Consider the following 18,561-nt stretch of genomic DNA (forward strand, 5'->3'; position numbering starts at 1 on the left):
TGAGTTCTAACAAGTGTCTTATACAAGTTGAACATCACCTTCCGGTTCTCGTACTCTGCTTAACTTCTTAACTGTCTCTTAACTGAAACACATGCAACCTTCAACAGGTTTCATTAGGTAGATGCTGAGAAAGTACTTCCCCTCGCAGTTTTTAAATAAGAGGACTGATGTTGAGGACTGACATCTAAGGGACTGTGAAACTTCAACATTCTGTATTCCAGGAAGCAATGGATATATTAAACATGAACATATGAATTAGGAACAAGTGTAGGCCATTTGGTCCCTCGAGCCTGCTCCATCACAGCATAGACCTCACATTACGACATGGTGGAAATGGTGACCAGACCAGACCAAGAGAACTGGAGGTGGGTTTAAAAGAGCTAAAGGGAAGACCATTGATAAGAAACTACAAGACTGACAGAGGTAGAAAACCACCTGAAGTGAAGCTCAGTTGTGGTAGATGTTGGCTAGATGAAGGCAAATGCACAAGGAAACAGGGTGCAGTTCAAACTACAAAGGAGCTGCATGATTATCAATCCAATCCATCCTGTTTTATTGAGAGTAACAACAGGGGAAGGCTACACTGACAGGGTAGCAAGTTAGACAGTAGACTTCAGCAGTCTGCAGGAGCCCCAATAGTTGGGATTGCAGAGGAGCAGCAGGACGAACATTTTCTGGATGATGGCGAGAAATCAACTTCCTTCACTGTGTAGCTGTGCAGAACAGAATTTAGTACACAGAGATTGAAATATCTGTCAGAGGAATTACTTTAAAATTGGATAAAAGCACAGACACATACGACATTTCAATACAATGGAATAGTAACCACAAAGATCTTGTACTTAATTCTCAATAATTACAATTCTTTCTTAGCTGAAGCTGCTTGATATTCTTCGGTAAGCAGACAGCAAATACACTTTGATCCAAGCATTGCCACAGGGGAAGGGCATCCAAATCTCTCAAAGCAGGCACTGGAACAAGTTACATTAAAACTTGGTACATTGGGGAAACCGAGCAGAGGCTATGACAACGGATGAGTGGGCACCGTACAACAATCAACAGGTAGGAGTGTTCCCTCCCAGTTGGAGAACACTGACCTTCAGGTAACCATCCTCCAAGGTGGACTTTGGGACAGGCAGCAGTGAAAAGGGGCTGAGCAGAGACTGATAGCTAAGCTTGGTACCCATAGGAATGGCCTCAACCAGGATCTTGGGTTCATGCCACACTACAGGTGACCCCATTGCACTACACACACACACACACACACACACACACACACACACAGACACTCTCATACACACACACACATACAAGTTTGTGGTGAATTTGTACTTGCACAGTTACATTGTACTTTGCTCAAAAACTGCATGAATCCATGTAAGATGCTGTTAATACATTTTTTAGATTAGAAACATGGCACAGACAGCAGCACAGAGGGGAGTTAATACCCAATACATTGTCTGGGCTGTCACAAATTGTTAAAGTTCACTTGAGAATGTAACTTTTCTTTAAAAGTTTTGCTATTTACATATGAAAGAAGTGAAACCAACATGTTCATTCTAACAGATGAGAGACTTAACAAACAATCAAGGTATTTTTCAATGTATAATTTCACTTATATCACACTGTAAACTTTTGCTATAAACCCTGTCTTAAAATCTTATACTCCACAACCACCTGATGAAGAAGCAGCACTCCAAAAACTACTGCTTCCAGTTCAACCTGTTGGACTATAACCTGCTGTTGTGTGATTTTTAACTTAGTACATTAAAAAAAAAGTCTTCTTATGATAGGTGCCATGTAGAAAATCCATTTGAAAACTTGGCTGAATACAAAATACTCAAAAGTGAAGTGAGAAAACACATGAGAAGGAATATGAGAAAAGACTGACAGCTAAAATAAAATGGTATCCCAAAGTCTTCTCTTGGCACAAAAATTGATAAAAAGTGCTAAATCGAAAAGTATCACCAATTAGGAATCAAAACGATTTATGTGTGAAGGCAGGACCATAAGACATAGGAGTGGAAGTAAGGCCATTCAGCCCATCGAGTCCACTCCGACATTTAATCATGGCTGATGGGCATTTCAACTCCACTCACTAGCATTCTCCCCCTAGCCCTTAATTCCTTGTGACATCAAGAATTTATCAATCTCGGCCTTGAAGCCATTTAGCGTCCTGGCCTCCACTGCACTCCGCGGCAATTCCACAGGCCCAACACTCTCTAGGACCATGGCTAAGGTATCAAATTAATTTTGCATCTGTCTTTATAGAATCACTTTAGTGTAGAAACAGGCCATTTGGCCCAACAAATCCACACCAACCCTCTGAAGAGTACCTCACCCAAACTCATTCCCCATTATTCTACATTTATCCCTGACTAATGTACCTAACCTCTACATCCCTGAACACTATAGGCAATTTATCTAACCTGCACAGCTTTGGACTGTGGGAGGAAACCCACACAAGGAGAGTGTGCAAACTCCACACAGACTGTTGTCCAAGACTGGACTGTTGTCCAAGACTCGGTCCCTGGTGCTGTAAGGCAGCAGTGCTAACCACTGAGCCACCATGCTCAGGACTTAGTGACAGAGAAGGCAATTCAGTCGTTAGAAGGATTCAAACTTGGCGAGAAGGAAGTATCTGATAAACCTTTGTTACTTAGACTTTACAGGACACTTGGGAAGTGAGAGTGGAAATTGCAGAGACACTGACAGTTATTGTTCAGTCTTCCTTGGACTCGATAGAAGTGGGATCAGAGGACAAGAGTATTGCAAACATTATGCCATTGTTCAAAAATGCTTGTGAGGGGAAACCCAGCAATAAAAGAACCTTCTGTCTAATTTTGCTAGCATGGAAAGTTCTATTAATTTAATAGTTAATACTTTAATTAATAATTTAATAATGCAATTTAATAGTGACAAGGTTAATTAAGAAGAACTGACATGGATTATTTTCTGGTTAGTCCTGTTTTCCTACTTGCTAGAATGTTTTTGAAAAAGTAACTGACTGTGTTGAAGGGGTAAAGTGATTGATGTCTTGTACACAGACTTCCAGAAGCTGCCTGATATCATGTTACACAACAGAGGTGCTAAAAATTATAGCATGTTGAATAAAGGGAACAGCAGCAATGTTGATACAAAAGTGGTTAAGTGATAGGAAGCAAAGAATAGCTATTTATGAGCCTGAGGAAGGCTTGCAGTGATGAGCCCCAGGGGTCAGTTTTGAGATCCTTGCTTTTCTTGATCTATATTAAACACCAAGACCTGGGACATTAAGAGCCAATTTCAAAGTTTCCATATGATGTAAACTTTGAAAGCAATGTAAACTGAGGGGCTGACAGTGTAGAACTTCAAAGGACATTGAGAATTCAGTGAGGTGGGCAGCTATGTAGTAGGTCAAGTTCGATGTGCAAAGTGCAAGGTGGTGGTCTTGAAAAAACTGCAGTGCAAAGTGTGTGATATCAAGTCTAGATTTTAAACTAGTGGCATATTGGTGATGGTCTATTTATGTGAAGGTGTTTAATAATCAACTACATCAGTGTTTTCAGACCCACAATTTTAAACCAGTACGAGAGCAGATAAGTGGAGTGTTCCCGGAGATTTAATGAAAATTTATTTATATTGTGGGGTTTTACAACAGGAGAGAGAAAACATTGAATGACAGCAGCTTACTTTGGGGTTTAGAATTATCAAGGCTTAATACTGGCTAGTAAAAGCTCAGAGAGAGAAGTGCTGCTGGTTCAATTTAAAACAGACTTGACAGAAGTCAAATATAAGAATACTTCCACTTTAAAAAAAACAGAGTTACCTCAGTTTAAGGATCTTAGTTACATGACTAATCAAAGGAAGAGGCCTTGCAACTCATGGGACCAGAATTGAGAAGAAGCAGTTCAGTTAAATATACCGATTTGATAGGGAAATAAAATATTCCTGGATTTTGTTTCATGATAAAGTGATGGTGTTAGTGAGTAATTTTGATTTTGTTTTTAAATATTTTAAACTATATTTTATATAAGTAGCTTGTTTTATTTTACTTTATTTCTTTTGCATAATAACCTCTGGTTTATTGTTAAATCTGCAGCCTGGTGTGCTTATGTTGAATGAAAGATCACCATGTTAATTTTTTTTAAAATTACAATCTTTAAAATTGGATTTCATTCAATGGCCTGACTTGTCAGGAATTATCATCAGTTGGGGATCATAACAAAACATGTAGGGATAACAAATAAAATGTACTACTCAAAAGTGTATGAATATGCAGAAAGATCTTGATGAATATATACAGAGAGCAGTTTATTAAGCATATTGAATCTGAGGATTTATTAATAATAGACTAGGGTAAAAAGCAGGGAGATTTTGCTAAACCAGTATAAGACACTAGTTTACCCCCAGCTGCAATGTTCTCTATAGATCTGGGTGCCACACTTTCGGAAGGATATTGGAGAAACATCCAAAGAAGTTAATGAGAATGGTTCCAGGATTGAGAGTGTTTTCCTCGGAGAAGAGAAAGCTCAGAGGAGATTTAATTGAAATTTCAAAACTGAGAGAGGTCTGAACATTGTAGACAGGGATAAACTGTTCCTGATTGTAACTGGATCCAAGAATAAGAGGGCATAGATATAAATTAATTTGCAGAAGGAGTAAATGCAATTTGAGAAGAAACCTCTTTTTATGCAGTGAATGGTTCAGGCCTGGGATATACTGCCTGGCAGTGCGTGAAGGCACGTTCAATCAAGACATTAAAAAGAGTGTTGGCTGATTATTTGAATAGAAATAACTTGCAGGGTTATGAAAAAAATGCTGGAGAATGACATTAAGCCAAGATACTTATTTGAAGAGCTGTTGCAAACACAATGAACCAAATGACCTTCTTCGGCATCGTAATAAACCTGTGATTCTGCGAAAGCCTGAACTCCTCAAGAAGTCTCAACTTATCTCCCAAAACCACTGTTGCCTTGGTTTAGTCCACTCGCCCACCCAACCTCCCTATCTCCTTAACATGCTCGATTTTAAAAAAACTCTCCAGGATAGATTTTTGTTTGTGTTTATGAAAAGATTGTGTGGTTATGCAGTCTGTGCATGGCAAGTAGTACATGTAAACAATTGCAGTGGAGGATGCATTAAGTAAAGCCATGTGTCTAAACAAATCCCAATGTAACATTTTTTAAATGTATTCTTTTTTGCCATTTAGAATGTTGCCTGACCTTGTTGTTGGCTGGAGGCTGTTTGTAAGCTGTGTACACTTTCTTTTGATCAATGTGTCACTCAACTGTTAGAGCTTAATGATGGCTTAACCTGTTTCTTACTTATTCTTCTTATATCTATAATCCCTTGTCTCAGAAACATTTATCCACTGCAGTTTGCATCCATAATTTTCTTGGCAGGAGTTCCTGATTTCCACTGTCCTTGATGTGATAAACTGCCTAATTTTAAGACCATAAGACCATAAGACATAGGAGTGGAAGTAAGGCCATTCGGCCCATCGAGTCCACTCCGCCATTCAATCATGGCTGATGCGCATTTCAGCTCCACTTGCCAGCGTTCTCCCCGTAGCCCTTAATTCCTCTAGACAACAAGAACCTATCAATCTCGGCCTTGAAGACATTTAGCGTCCCGGCTTCCACTGCACTCCGTGGCAATGAATTCCACAGGCCCACCACTCTCTGGCTGAAGAAATGTCTCCGCATTTCCGTTCTGAAATGACCCCCTCTAATTCTAAGGCTGTGTCCACGGGTCCTAGTCTCCTCGCCTAACAGAAACAATTTTCTAGCATCCACCTTTTCAAAGCCATGTATTATTTTGTACGTCTCTATTAGATCTCCCCTTAATCTTCTAAACTCCAACGAATACAATCCCAGTATCCTCAGCCGTTCCTCATATGCTAGACCTGTCATTCCAGGGATCATCCGTGTGAATCTCCGCTGGACACGTTCCAGTGCCAGTATGTCCTTCCTGAGGTGTGGGGACCAAAACTGGACACAGTACTCCAAATGGGGCCTAACCAGAGCTTTATAAAGTCTTAGTAGTACATCTCTGCTTTTATATTCCAACCCTCTTGAGATAAGAGACAACATTGCATTCGCTTTTGTTAATCACAGACTCAACCTGCATGTTTACCTTTAGAGAATCCTCGACTAGCACTCCCAGATCCCTTTGTGCTTTGGCTTTATTAAGTTTCTCACCATTTAGAAAGTAGTCCATTCCTATATTCTTTTTGCCAAAGTGCAAGACCTCGCACTTGCTCACGTTAAATTCCATCAGCCATTTCCTGGACCACTCTCCCAACCTGTCTAGATCCTTCTGTAGCCTCCCCACTTCCTCAGTACTACCTGCCTGTCTACCTAACTTTGTATCATCGGCAAACTTCGCTAGAATGCCCCCGGTTCCCTCATCCAAATCATTAATATATAATGCGAACAGCTGTGGCCCCAGCACCGAACCCTGCGGGACACCGCTCGTCACCGGCTGCCATTCTGAAAAAGAACCTTTTATCCCAACTCTCTGCCTTCTGTTAGATAGCCAATCCTCAATCCATCCCAGCAGCTCACCTCGAACACCATGGGCCCTCACCTTGCTCAGCAGTCTCCTGTGTGGCACCTTATCAAAGGCCTTTTGAAAGTCCAGATAGACCACATCCACTGGGTTCCCCTGGTCTAACCTACTTGTTACCTCTTCAAAAAATTCCAACAGGTTTGTCAGGCATGACCTCCCTTTACTAAATCCATGTTGACTTGTTCTAATCAGACTCTGCTCTTCCAAGAATTTAGAAACCTCATCCTTAATGATGGATTCTAGAATTTTACCAACAACCGAGGTTAAGCTGATTGGCCTATAATTTTCCATCTTTTGCCTTGATCCTTTCTTGAACAAGGGGGTTACTACAGCCATCTTCCAATCGTCCGGGACCTTTCCTGACTCCAGTGACTCTTGAAAGATCTCAACCAATGCCTCTGCTATTTCCTCAGCAACCTCTCTCAGAACTCTAGGGTGTATCCCATCGGGGCCAGGAGATTTATCAATTTTAAGACTTTTTAACTTTTCTAGCACTATCTCTTTCGTAATGGCAACCATACTCAACTCAGCCCCGTGACACCCTTTAATTGTTGGGATATTACTCATGTCTTCCACTGTGAAAACTGACGCAAAGTACTTGTTAAGTTCTCCTGCTATTTCCTTATCTCCCATCACTAGGCTCCCTGCATCAGTTTGAAGTGGCCCAATGTCTACTTTTGCCTGTCGTTTGTTTCTTATGTACTGAAAGAAACTTTTACTATTGTTTCTAATATTACTGGCTAGCCTACCTTCATATTTGATCCTCTCATTTCTTATTACACTCTTTGTTATCCTCTGTTTGCTTTTGTATCCTTCCCAATCTTCTGATTTCCCACTGTTCTTAGCCACTTTATAGGATCTCTCTTTTTCTTTAATACATTTCCTGACTTCCTTTGTCAGCCAAGGTTGTCTAATCCCTCCCCGGTTAATCTTTCTTTTCTTGGGAATGAACCTCTGTACAGTGTCCTCAATTATACCTACAAACTCCTGCCATTTTTGCTCTAGTGTCTTCCCGGTTAGCCTCTGCTTCCAGTCTATAAGCATTTTAACTCATAAATGGCTTAACTCTAATTTTCCTCTTTCTTTTTAACTGACTTTTTCCTTTTGTTGCGATTTCCTCAGGAGAGATACTCTATTGAATTTCCTCATCATTAAAACAAACTCTATTCAATCACCCTGTAACAATCTAAATTTGAAGGCAGACAAACAAAGTTTCAAAACTAAGCATCCTCATACAGGTAATACTCTCAAAATCAGCAAATTTAGGATTGAGTCCATGCTGGAATTAAGAGTTTGAAGAGAAAAAAATATTCAAAACCATATTCCAACTCATAAGGGACGTGTCAGCAAGTAAATTCCTATAAATAATGTTTGAAAAAAGTAAGCAATGAAAAATGAAGAAGTAAGACCGATGCGTTCAGCTGCTTTATTGCACATGCCACCACTAGGTGGAGCAACAATTGCACAGGAGCTCTATGTTGCATTGAAACATCACGACACAGCAAATGGCGCCACCTCAGTAGCCACCTATCACAAAGATATTCTGAGTTTCCACTCCTTCTGAGCAGCCACTTTCTCCCACACCTCCTGCACTGGACTGAATGGGCATGAGCAGCCAGAGCGGTTAGGGGAAGCACAAGAAGAGTCATAGAGTCATAGAGATGTACAGCATGGAAACAGACCCTTTGGTCCAACCTGTCCACGCTGAGCCAAGACTTAGTCGTCGCTTTTCAAAACTGATTATTGTGAAATAACGGTGGAGCAGGTTGAGCATGTGCTGATGCCACCGTGCACAAGACATGGTGACCTCAGCAGCATAGGCCAGACAATTTTGAAGCCTGTTACAGCCGAGTGATGCCTCTGACCCATCTGTAAATGTGCCGGCTGCCGTTTTAGTGGCCATATTGGCATTCAGAATATAATCACTTCTTTTTATTTATGAGGTTCAATGCCCAAAACTGAATGCAGTATACAGATTGGATCTGAACTACTGAAGCATTTATGTTCCAAGCACTTTATAAGATAAAGACCAACAGTCAGTTAATTTATTTTGATCATGATTAATTTTCGCTCTTAGTGATCTGCACTTTTGGATACCCAAAACACTCTGCTCATTCACAACTCCTTACCTTTTATCATTAAGCAAATGCACCAGTAATTATTTCTTCTCAGATTCAAAGTGATTAACATCCCCCATAGTTGCACTCACCCATTTAGTCAGTCTCTATCTCTTTGAAAACTCCTGCACCTAAGCCACTGTACCTCCTAACAGAGTCACCTACAAAGGATTCCTTTATTTATCCTTAATAAATATGTTGAAATCTTACAAATACATGAGAAATAAGCTTTTCACAGATCAGCAAACTTAGAACATAGATCAGTATAATACAGTATAGGCCCTTTGGCCCTTGATGTTGTGCTGACCTTTTATCCCACTCTAAGATCTCTAAGAACAAATCTACACACCCCTACATTTTATGATCATCCATGTGTCTATTCAAGAATCGCTTAAATGTCACTAATGTATCTGACTCTACTACCACTGCTGGCAGTGCATTCCACACACCCACCACTCTCTGTGTAAAGGACCTACGTCTGACTTCTCCCCTAAAACTTCCTCCAATCACCTTGAAATTATGCCCCCTCATGATAGCCATTTCCACCCTGGGAAAAAAAAAGACTCTGGATATTTACTGTACCTAAGCCTCTCATCATCTTGTCCACTTATATCAAACTGATAATGAACGTTATATTCCCACTCTCTGTGCCCTACCTCCCAATTGATTACCAAATCAAAGAAATAGCACAAGCTACGCAAACCCCAGAAGGAACAAAGAACAGTGCAGCACAAGAACAGTACAGCAGGGGAACAGGCTCTTCTACCCAACAAGTCTATGGTTACACATGATTCCTTCCTAAAATTAAAACTTTAGCTCTATGCAGTCTGTATCCTTCTGTTTCCTGCATATTCATATATCTGTCAAGATACCTCTGAAACATTACTTTTGTAATCATCTCCACCACCTCCTCTGACAGTGCATTCCAGGCACTTAACACCCTCTGTGTAAAAAGAAAGCCTCTCTTTCAACTTACGTCCTTTTACCTTAAACCTATATCCCCCCAATAATTGACTTTTCTATCCTGGGAAAAGGACACCAACGATCCATTCTATCCATGCCTTTCATAATTTGAAAACTTTGATAAGGTTGCCCGTCATCCTTTGATATTCAAGTGAAAACAAGCCAAATTTGTCCAATCTCTCCTCATAGCTACTATGCTCCAAACCAGGAAGTATATTGGCAAACTATTTCTGTACCCTCTCCAAAGTCTCCACCTCCTATGGTCATGTGGTGACCATAACAGTACACAATAAAATTCAGCTCAGACTTTACATGGTTGGTTTAGTCCAATGCAGCTATGACTAACCTTATTGTTTGTGAGCTAGGGAGGCTTAGAACAAAAATGCTGGCAGCATTTCCATTTCTGGTTGTTATCTGTAGATTTCTACAGGAAGATGCAAGTGTTGTTGCTGAAGAAGCATAGGATCACACACAGTGAAATTGATCTTCATGTTCAATTTGCCTTTGTTCAATAATGTGTGTAAGTATCACTTGGGAAAGATGGAGTAAACCAACTCTGGAGCTATCAACCAAGTAAGACTCAGTACAGAAGCAGAAATCCTGCTGGAAAGCAGATATAAAAAAAGAAAGGCAGGACATATTAGGAAAAAGGTAGGAAATTACATAGAGAAAATAGTTGAGAGATGGCCAGATGTCTACATCAGTTGTATTCTACTGTCTTGGCTCAGGGGAACTGACTTGAAAAGGATCAGAAAGCTTGGTCAATACGCTCAATGCCCTTGTGACAGAAGTTGATGATGGAACAGCCTTTACCTGCAGTAGATGAGACAGGGTTGTGAACCCTGTGAATAATTAAAGTCTGTCTCATGATTTCACTGGTGTCTTTGGACACCTGCTGTTTCATCCACAAAACAGGCATGAACTTTCAATGATTACTCTTCCAGATTCTTTTCATCTCATGTGGTTGCTGAAAATACTTAAAAGTCTTTCTTTTCTAAATTCAGCACAAAGCTGAAGTGTGTCAAAAGAACCCAAAAGCCCACTGCTCCCAGGAGAAAGGTTTCAGTGCAGCTTCTGTTATAACTAAACAGACGACTTTATTTGTATGGACGTGGTTGCCAAGAAATCCTCTTTGATCTTTAATATTCAGCAACCATTATGTAACTTTCAGGACCTTGAGTACCACTGTTGTTGAACACTTTTCATTTTGAAACATTACCTTTTTTTAAGTTGTGTTTTACCAGTTTTCTCCTCTCTATTTCTGTTGGTACTGGATGCAGTTAGATCATGTTTCCATGGTACTAATTGCATTCCAGCTTTGAGTGGTCATATTTTGTATCTAAGCCCACTTGTGTTTGAAGACACCTTTTATTGTGGAAGCCAAAAACAGAGTAAAATTATATATTTCCCTTCTAATGTGATCTCCTAACTCAACATACATCAACAATTAATATGATAAATGTCTGTGGCAGTGTAACACACCATGTTTAGAGCCCTTTATCCACAGGACAAAACTATGAGATCTTATCTATCTTGTGCAGTAGCATCTCTTCATGACATGTATCAGTGACCATGAATACTGCACCATCCTTCTGGAGACAAAGTATCACCTTCATTTTGAGGATACCCTCCAATGTGTAGTATGGCACTACCATGTGGAATGGGTTTGGTTTTGAACAGACTTAGCAGCTCAAAAATGGGCATCCAGCCAAATCACTCTGTGGGCCATCCGCAGCAGCAGAATCCTGTATGTACAATTTGTAACCTCAAGGCAAAACTCACACTCTACATTGTCATTGCACCAGAGGCCAACTCTGGTTTGCTGGAGAGGGCAGGAGGGCATGTCACAAGCAGCCCCAGGCATATCTAAAAAGGAGGTGTTGAACTGTGAAGCTACACAACAAGACTATTTGTGCGCCAAACCACATATGCAATAAGTGATCGACAGAGCTAAGTGATCCCACCACCAGTGCAGGTATAACCCCTATAATCATGTCACATCTAGTCATGATTGGAGGTGAGCAATTAAATAAGTAACAGGAGTAAGAAGCTTTATGTATATCCCCCATCCCCAATGATGGGGGAGACCAGTGCATCAATACAAAAGACTAGGCTGAAGCATTTGCAAACATCTTCAGCCAGAAGTGCTGAGTGAATGAACTATCTCACTCTCCTCTTCAGGTCCTCAGAGTCACCAGTCTTCAGCCAATTCCATTTACTCAACATGCTATCAGTGTCAATACTGCATAGGATTTGGGCCTTGACAAAATTCTTGAAAATTAGCTGCATCCCAAGCCAAGCTGTTTCAAACCAGCTACAACACTGGCATCTATCTGGCAATGGAAACTTTCCTAGGTATGTCCTGTACACAAAAAGCAGGATAAATTCAACCCTAGCAAATTCCTACCCTATCAGATTCCTCCTGTTCATGCTGGAAGGGATCATGAGCAGTGCTCAAGCAACACTTGTTCAATAGTAACCCACTCAGTGATATTCAATTTGGGTTCTACTAGGGCCACTCAGCTCTGACCTCATTACAGCTTTGGTTCAAAAATAGCCAAAAAGACTTGAGTGCAAGATGGAAAGTGTGCCTCCACTTTTAGGATTATGATGGAACATTCTCCACTGGATGAGTGCAGCTCCAACAACAGTCAAGAATCTCAACTCCACAGTGCAGCCCACTTGACTGGAACTTCATCCACACATTCAACATTCAGTCCCTCCACCATTGATGCACAATGGCAGCAGCATGTACTGTTCATAAAATGCACGAAAGCAATTCACCAAAACTTCTTTGACAGCACCTAACAAGCACACAACCTAATGCCTCACAAGCGTATGAAAACACCACCACCTGCAAATTCCCTTCCACACTACAAACCATCCTGACCCGGAATTACATCATCTTTCCTTCACCATCCCTGGGTCAGGTTTCCTGACAGGATTGTGGGTGAACCTACATTCTCGGGACTGCAGCTCACTACTATCTTCTCAAAGGGCAAGTAGGGATAAGCTTCAAATACTGGCCCAGCTAGTGACATCAATATCCTTTCAATTAATTTTTTAAAATAAATGACAACAGGAAGCTGTGCCATGTTCTCGAAAGGACAATAAAATTCCAGTCAAAAAGGTAAATTTGCAGAGGCATAAACGATGTTATAGTCCACAAAACATGTAAGAGGGACTTTGTATGATGAAAGATTAAATAAGGAAGAACTAAGTGCTACTTTGCTAATCTAGAGTTATGAAGTACAAATCTGCGTGAAAGTTAAAAATCACACAATACCAGGTTATAGTCCAATAGGTTTAATTGGAAGCACACGAGCTTTCAGAGTGCTGCTCTACCTGATGTAGTTGTGACAACTACTTGATGAAGGAGCAACGCTCCGAAAGTTAGTGCTTCCAATTAAATCTATTGGACTACAACCTGGTGTTGTGTGATTTTTAACTTTGTACACCCCAGTCCAACACTGGCATCTCCAAATGTGTCCTGCTGATGGCATCCTAGATATTCAAGTCTGAGATAGAAAGGAAAAAAAAATCACTTTGGAAAGTTAGGAATGCATTTTTACTGCAATGTGTCGGGCAAAGGCTGTCTCAAACCACTTGGATTTGTAGCTTCAAATCTACTTCAAAAAGTCCCATGGCTCTTATACAGATTAAATTAAAATCTTCATTGTGTGGGAATGCTCATGTTGACAATTAGAGCACAGAAGTTTGAACTGCAGGCAGGAGATTGGTTTAAAACTCGCATGCTTGAAGCTATGTCCTGTCTGATTTGAGCCAAGCAGCATGCACAAAGTACTGTAGGCCAGAAGAGGGACGGCAAACCCTACTTTCAAGCTGACTGTCGTAGTGCAAACCAGTGCTGATTTTTTTTAGCTACTGTGTCATTTCCCTAATCTAGTTGCAAGCGGACAAGAGAGACACAACACCAGGTTATAGTACTATATAAATACAACCACTTTCCACTTTGACACCTATTGCATAACAGAAGGATGCCTGTGCACCACAGCCAATGACTCACGGATCTCTCAATTGGTAGGTCAGGATGAGTTAGAACACCACTTTATATTTAAAATTAAATCTATGAACTAGGCCGAATTTTGGAGAGGAGCCTTGTTCATTAGCACCATGCATTAGGAAATCACAGATGAGATATTATGTTCAAATGACAGTGGGCTGTGCTACTATTCCATTGGTGAATGGGACAGCCTTCCTCCCACCATGACCCTCCCATCATTTCCTGCAACAATAATAAATCACAAAATCCCAATAATCCTGATGTTCCGAACCTAACTTTCTTGGTTCTGTTAAACACATTGTTCTGAGGACTGAGTTGGCAATGACTGACGATGGATCAATGATGATGATAATCAACTAATTACGAAAAGTAATTTATGTGATGGCAACTTAACCATGATTTTAAGAGTTGGGAAACCAGACTGTTAAATCAGATAAGATCAGGCCAATTAAAACAGCAAGTTTCTAATTCTTTGCCAATGTATTTGCTGCTTGCTTAGGAAAGAGGCATGCTTCCTGCTGTTTTCTGTCTACCTTTACTGCTCCACCACAACTTTGTTAAATTCCCTTGCAGTTTTATTTTGAAACTTATATGACAGTGAAAGAAACAGTACCTTGGTTCATCAGATGACAATTCTAAACATTGTATTCTCAGCAAATTCAGAATTGACATTACACAACTCTGGATCAGGTGGGACTTGAATTCAGGCCTTCATGTCTGGGACAGGGACACTACTACTGCACCACAAGCACCCCTTAAAGTCAATTATATTGTTTTACTGTTATAATGTGGTAGCAAAATTGCAAACAGCTAGGTCCCACCAACAGCAATGCGCTATTGGCTAGCTAGTAAGATGGTGAGACTCATAGAATCCTTACAGTGTGGAAACAGGCCTTCAGCCCAACAAATCCAGACCGGCCCTTCAAAGAGTAACCAACCCAGACCCATTCCCCAACCCCATTATCCTATATTTGCCTCTGACTAATGCGCCTAACCTACACATCCTGTATACTATGAGCAATTTAGCATAGCTAATTCACTTAATCTGTACATTTTTGGACTGTGGAAGGAAACCACAGCTCCCAGAGGAAACTCACACAAACACAGGGAGAATGTGCAAACTCCACACAGACAGTCACCCGAGGCTGGAATTTATCCCGGTCACTGGCGCTGTGAGGCAGCAGCGCTAACCACTGTGCCACCCCATGGTTGTTTGAGGAACATCAGGAGGAACTCACTGCACTGCTTCAAATGATGTTGCAGGACCCAAGAGGACAGATAAAGGTAATTCATTGGCTGTGGAGCTCTTTTGGACAGGCACTTTATAAATACAACCACTTTCCACTTTGAAACCGATTGTACATCAGTAACATTCACTGTTTAAATGATTTGTTGAACATCAACGTGATCATTTGGTGAAGTCACAAAATTTAAGGTAACTTTAGTCTGGTAAAACCGCCCAAAGGAACAATACGGGACCATGTTAGACAAAGCAAAAACACCGAACAAATGGAGGAGACCAGAAGTGATGGACTGGAGTGGTTGGAGGAATATAGATTTCTCTTAGGAATGGCTGCAGAAATGGGGAGGGTGAGACTGTGGAGAAACTTGAACTGATCACTAAGCTCACAACCATGATTTTCATTTGTTTCTCCCACATCTGGAATGGTAACTGAAATCTGTCTGCAGCTTCTGAAAAGGTCGACCAGTGGGTGTTTCCTCCATTACTTGGGTGGTGTTCTGGCAAGACAGAATGATGGGCCTTTATTATGGAAGCAGTTAGACTTTCTTTTCAATTAGCGGGTTATATAAAGTTCAGGAAATCTGTTCTGTAGATTGCTGATCAAGCCATGAAGACAAAAAGCGTACTTAGGGATTCTACAGCATAGTCTTAACTGTAGGCTTCTAGTACCACCTATTAAATTTGGACCAGACCTTCTAGTTTTCAGTGGTATGTTAAAATTTTTAAAATACAAATGAGGACAATAACATTTTGTACTTCACAAGCCCACCCTTAATTGACATTGCTGTGCCTAGTAATATAAAATTATAAAGCTTACCAAGGTTTTGGACAAATGTACATTACCGTTAAAGCCAATATCTTTCCAGCTTTGCTCTGTCCTTGTCTGAGTTTGGGTGTGGCAAAAGGTGGGACTAAACATGATATTCACTTAAAAGTAGACAACTATGATAAGACAGTGTGAGAAAATTGCATTGATGTCCTGTTGAAAATTGTGTGACAAACTTTAGTTCGAGGCCCAAACAATTTCTATCGCATTGTTCCCATACATTGGTGGATACAAATTAAATTAGCACTTTTAATATGGATAAATATCCCTCTAAGGCTTAAAGGATATTAGCTGAATAAGAACATATTTTTGCAGGATTGGTCAAGAAGGTAGGTTTCAAATGAATATAAGCAGCAGAGTAAGCGCACACAGCAAAGATTATTGCATACTATCCAGTTTCTCCTACTTTCTATTCTTCGATCACTTCTAAACAGTGTGTTTGTAGGGCACTTGCTTCACTATGTTATTGCCAAATAACATAGTTAGCATTTTGTTTTCCAAAATCATTTTTAATAGGAACACTACAAATTTAAAACATAATGAATTGGTTTATTCCTGAAATAAAAAAACAGTTTCACAATGTGTTCATAAAGTGTGCAGTATGAAGAAATACAGGACCTGAGCTATATCCAGGGAATGATTCAACTGACTAAGTATTACTGAAATGTGGTGAGCACCAAGTAATAACAGCTACAAGTCACAAAGATGTTCCCCTGGGCCGATTACAATATCCCTTTGTTTTTTGATCCCATTACTTCACCTGCCTGTTCACTTTTATAAGAAACTTTAAATATTTTATCACTTATTCACACTCTTCATCTTCTCAGGTCTTTGTCCTTTGGCTTTTCTACCATTTCTATTTATATTCTTCCTTATCACCCTATACCCTTTTTGTTCTCCTCACATTTCTGGCTTGTTTACCCCTCAAACTTGTTGGCAACTAACTTTCACGCTGCACAAGTGTCAGGCAATGGTCATATCCAAACACCTCCCCTTGAAATTCAACAGCATTCTGAACTCTCACTCGCAACATTCTGGGGTATCATTGATTAGAAATGGCACTCGATCAGCCATTTAAATACTCTGAATGCAAAAGCACATCAAAGACTAAGACTTCTGCAGTGAATATCTCAGCTCCTCATTTCCTGAAGACTGTCCACCATCTGCAAGGCACAAATCAGGAGGGGGATGGAATATTCCTCCTTTCGCTGGATAGATACAGCTCCAACTATACACAAGAAGCTCAACACCATCCAGGAAGAAGTAGTTTGTTTGACTGGAGTCTCATCCACCATCTTCAACATTCACTCCTTTCAAAGCCAAAGCACCGAAAGCAACAGTGTGCACCATCTACAATGCAGAAATTCACCAAAGTTCCTTAGTCAGCTCTGTCCGAACCCACAATCACTGCCATTTAGAAAGACTAGAATAACAGATACATGGGAACACAACAACTTACACATTCTCCTCCAAGCCACCTATCATTCTGACTTGGATCTATATTACTGTTTCTTCACTGTTGCTGGATCAAAAATCTAGAAATCCATTCTTACCAGACCTGTGACTGTACGTACACCATATTGACTGCAACAGTTCAAGAAAGCAGCTCACTGTCACCATCTCAAGGGCAATTAGGAATCATGGAATCCCTGAAGTGTGGGAGCAGGCCATTCAACCCATCAAATCCATATCAACCCTCCAAAGACCATCCGTCCCAGACCCACCCCATTCTTGTAATTCTGCATTTCCCATGGCCAATCCACCTAACCTGCACGTCTCTTGGGATTGTGGGAGGAAACAGGAGGACCCAAAGGCAACAGACAAGGGGAGGATGAACAAGGTCCACACAGCCAATTGCCTGAGGCTGGAATTGAACCGGGGTCCCTGGTGCTGTGAGGCAACAGTGCCAACCAGTGAGCCACCGTGCCACCCGAATGTGGCCTAGCCAGTGAGAAATCAAATGACTTATTGAACTGTAAATTTCTCATTCTCAACAAACTTTATGATGAACTGCAAATGGCCTTGACCTTTTTATCTCTCAGTAGCCCAGTGTCTTTATCTAAACTGCACTGAACTAAGTACGTTTGGGATTTATATCCAAATTCTGGTGCATTGGCTGGGGCTAAAGATTCAACGCAATAGGCATATGTGTATGTCACTGTGCGTTTGTGTGTGTGTGTGTGTGTGTGTGAGATATCAGCTGAATGCAGCAGCACAGCAAAACATTTAAAGAGAATATGCAAAATAAAACTGTTGAGAGATTAATATTGTAATTCATTTTGCAGGATAAACCCAGATCTACATTCCAAGTAGAATGGGATGAGTAAAGAAGTGGTTTTGTGGTTAGAATCCTGATCTTTGTCAAGGATAAAATAAATTCTATTGAATCTTGAATAACCTTAGTAAACAAATCACTCAAACTGACAAGGCAGAATTGCATATGGGAAATGACATAATTCTATCAGGAGAAAACGCTTTTAAGTATCTTGTCTCCTCCAGCATCTCACCTGAAAATATATCAGAACTGCAACATTTGTGAATTAGTGACAACCGGAAAATAATGCCTTATACTTTAGAATATTTAATCAGGATCATTTGTCACGCCTTGACAGAATGGGCTAAAGTCTAATATAACTTCTTTACTCCCAGAAATGTACATTTCAACAGATTAGAGGATTCTTTACCAAATGCACTAATGCACATTTTATATTAAAAAAACTAGCGAGAAGTCCGTTCTGTTCACCCAGCTAGTTAGAAAGCAGGACAATGGCTTCACCAATATACTTAAATTGAACTGCAATCAAAAACCCTCTCCAGGGCGCTTGTTAAGGATGAC

The 18,561-nt window shown here is 40.5% G+C and overlaps 1 protein-coding gene across 1 annotated transcript in view; it reads right to left on the reverse strand.

Annotated features, from left to right (window-relative positions):
• LOC140483868 (F-actin-capping protein subunit alpha-2-like) overlaps window positions 1–15,771 on the reverse strand; it is a 65,633-nt gene extending 49,862 nt beyond the window's left edge. The window contains exon 1 of the mRNA XM_072582648.1: window positions 15,717–15,771. The gene's annotated coding sequence lies outside the window, so the exon portion shown is untranslated. The remainder of the gene's footprint in view (window positions 1–15,716) is intronic.
• Window positions 15,772–18,561: the final 2,790 nt, after the last annotated feature.

The sequence above is a fragment of the Chiloscyllium punctatum genome, chromosome 12 (genome assembly GCF_047496795.1).
Source record: "Chiloscyllium punctatum isolate Juve2018m chromosome 12, sChiPun1.3, whole genome shotgun sequence".
Classification (NCBI taxonomy): Eukaryota; Metazoa; Chordata; class Chondrichthyes; order Orectolobiformes; family Hemiscylliidae; genus Chiloscyllium; species Chiloscyllium punctatum.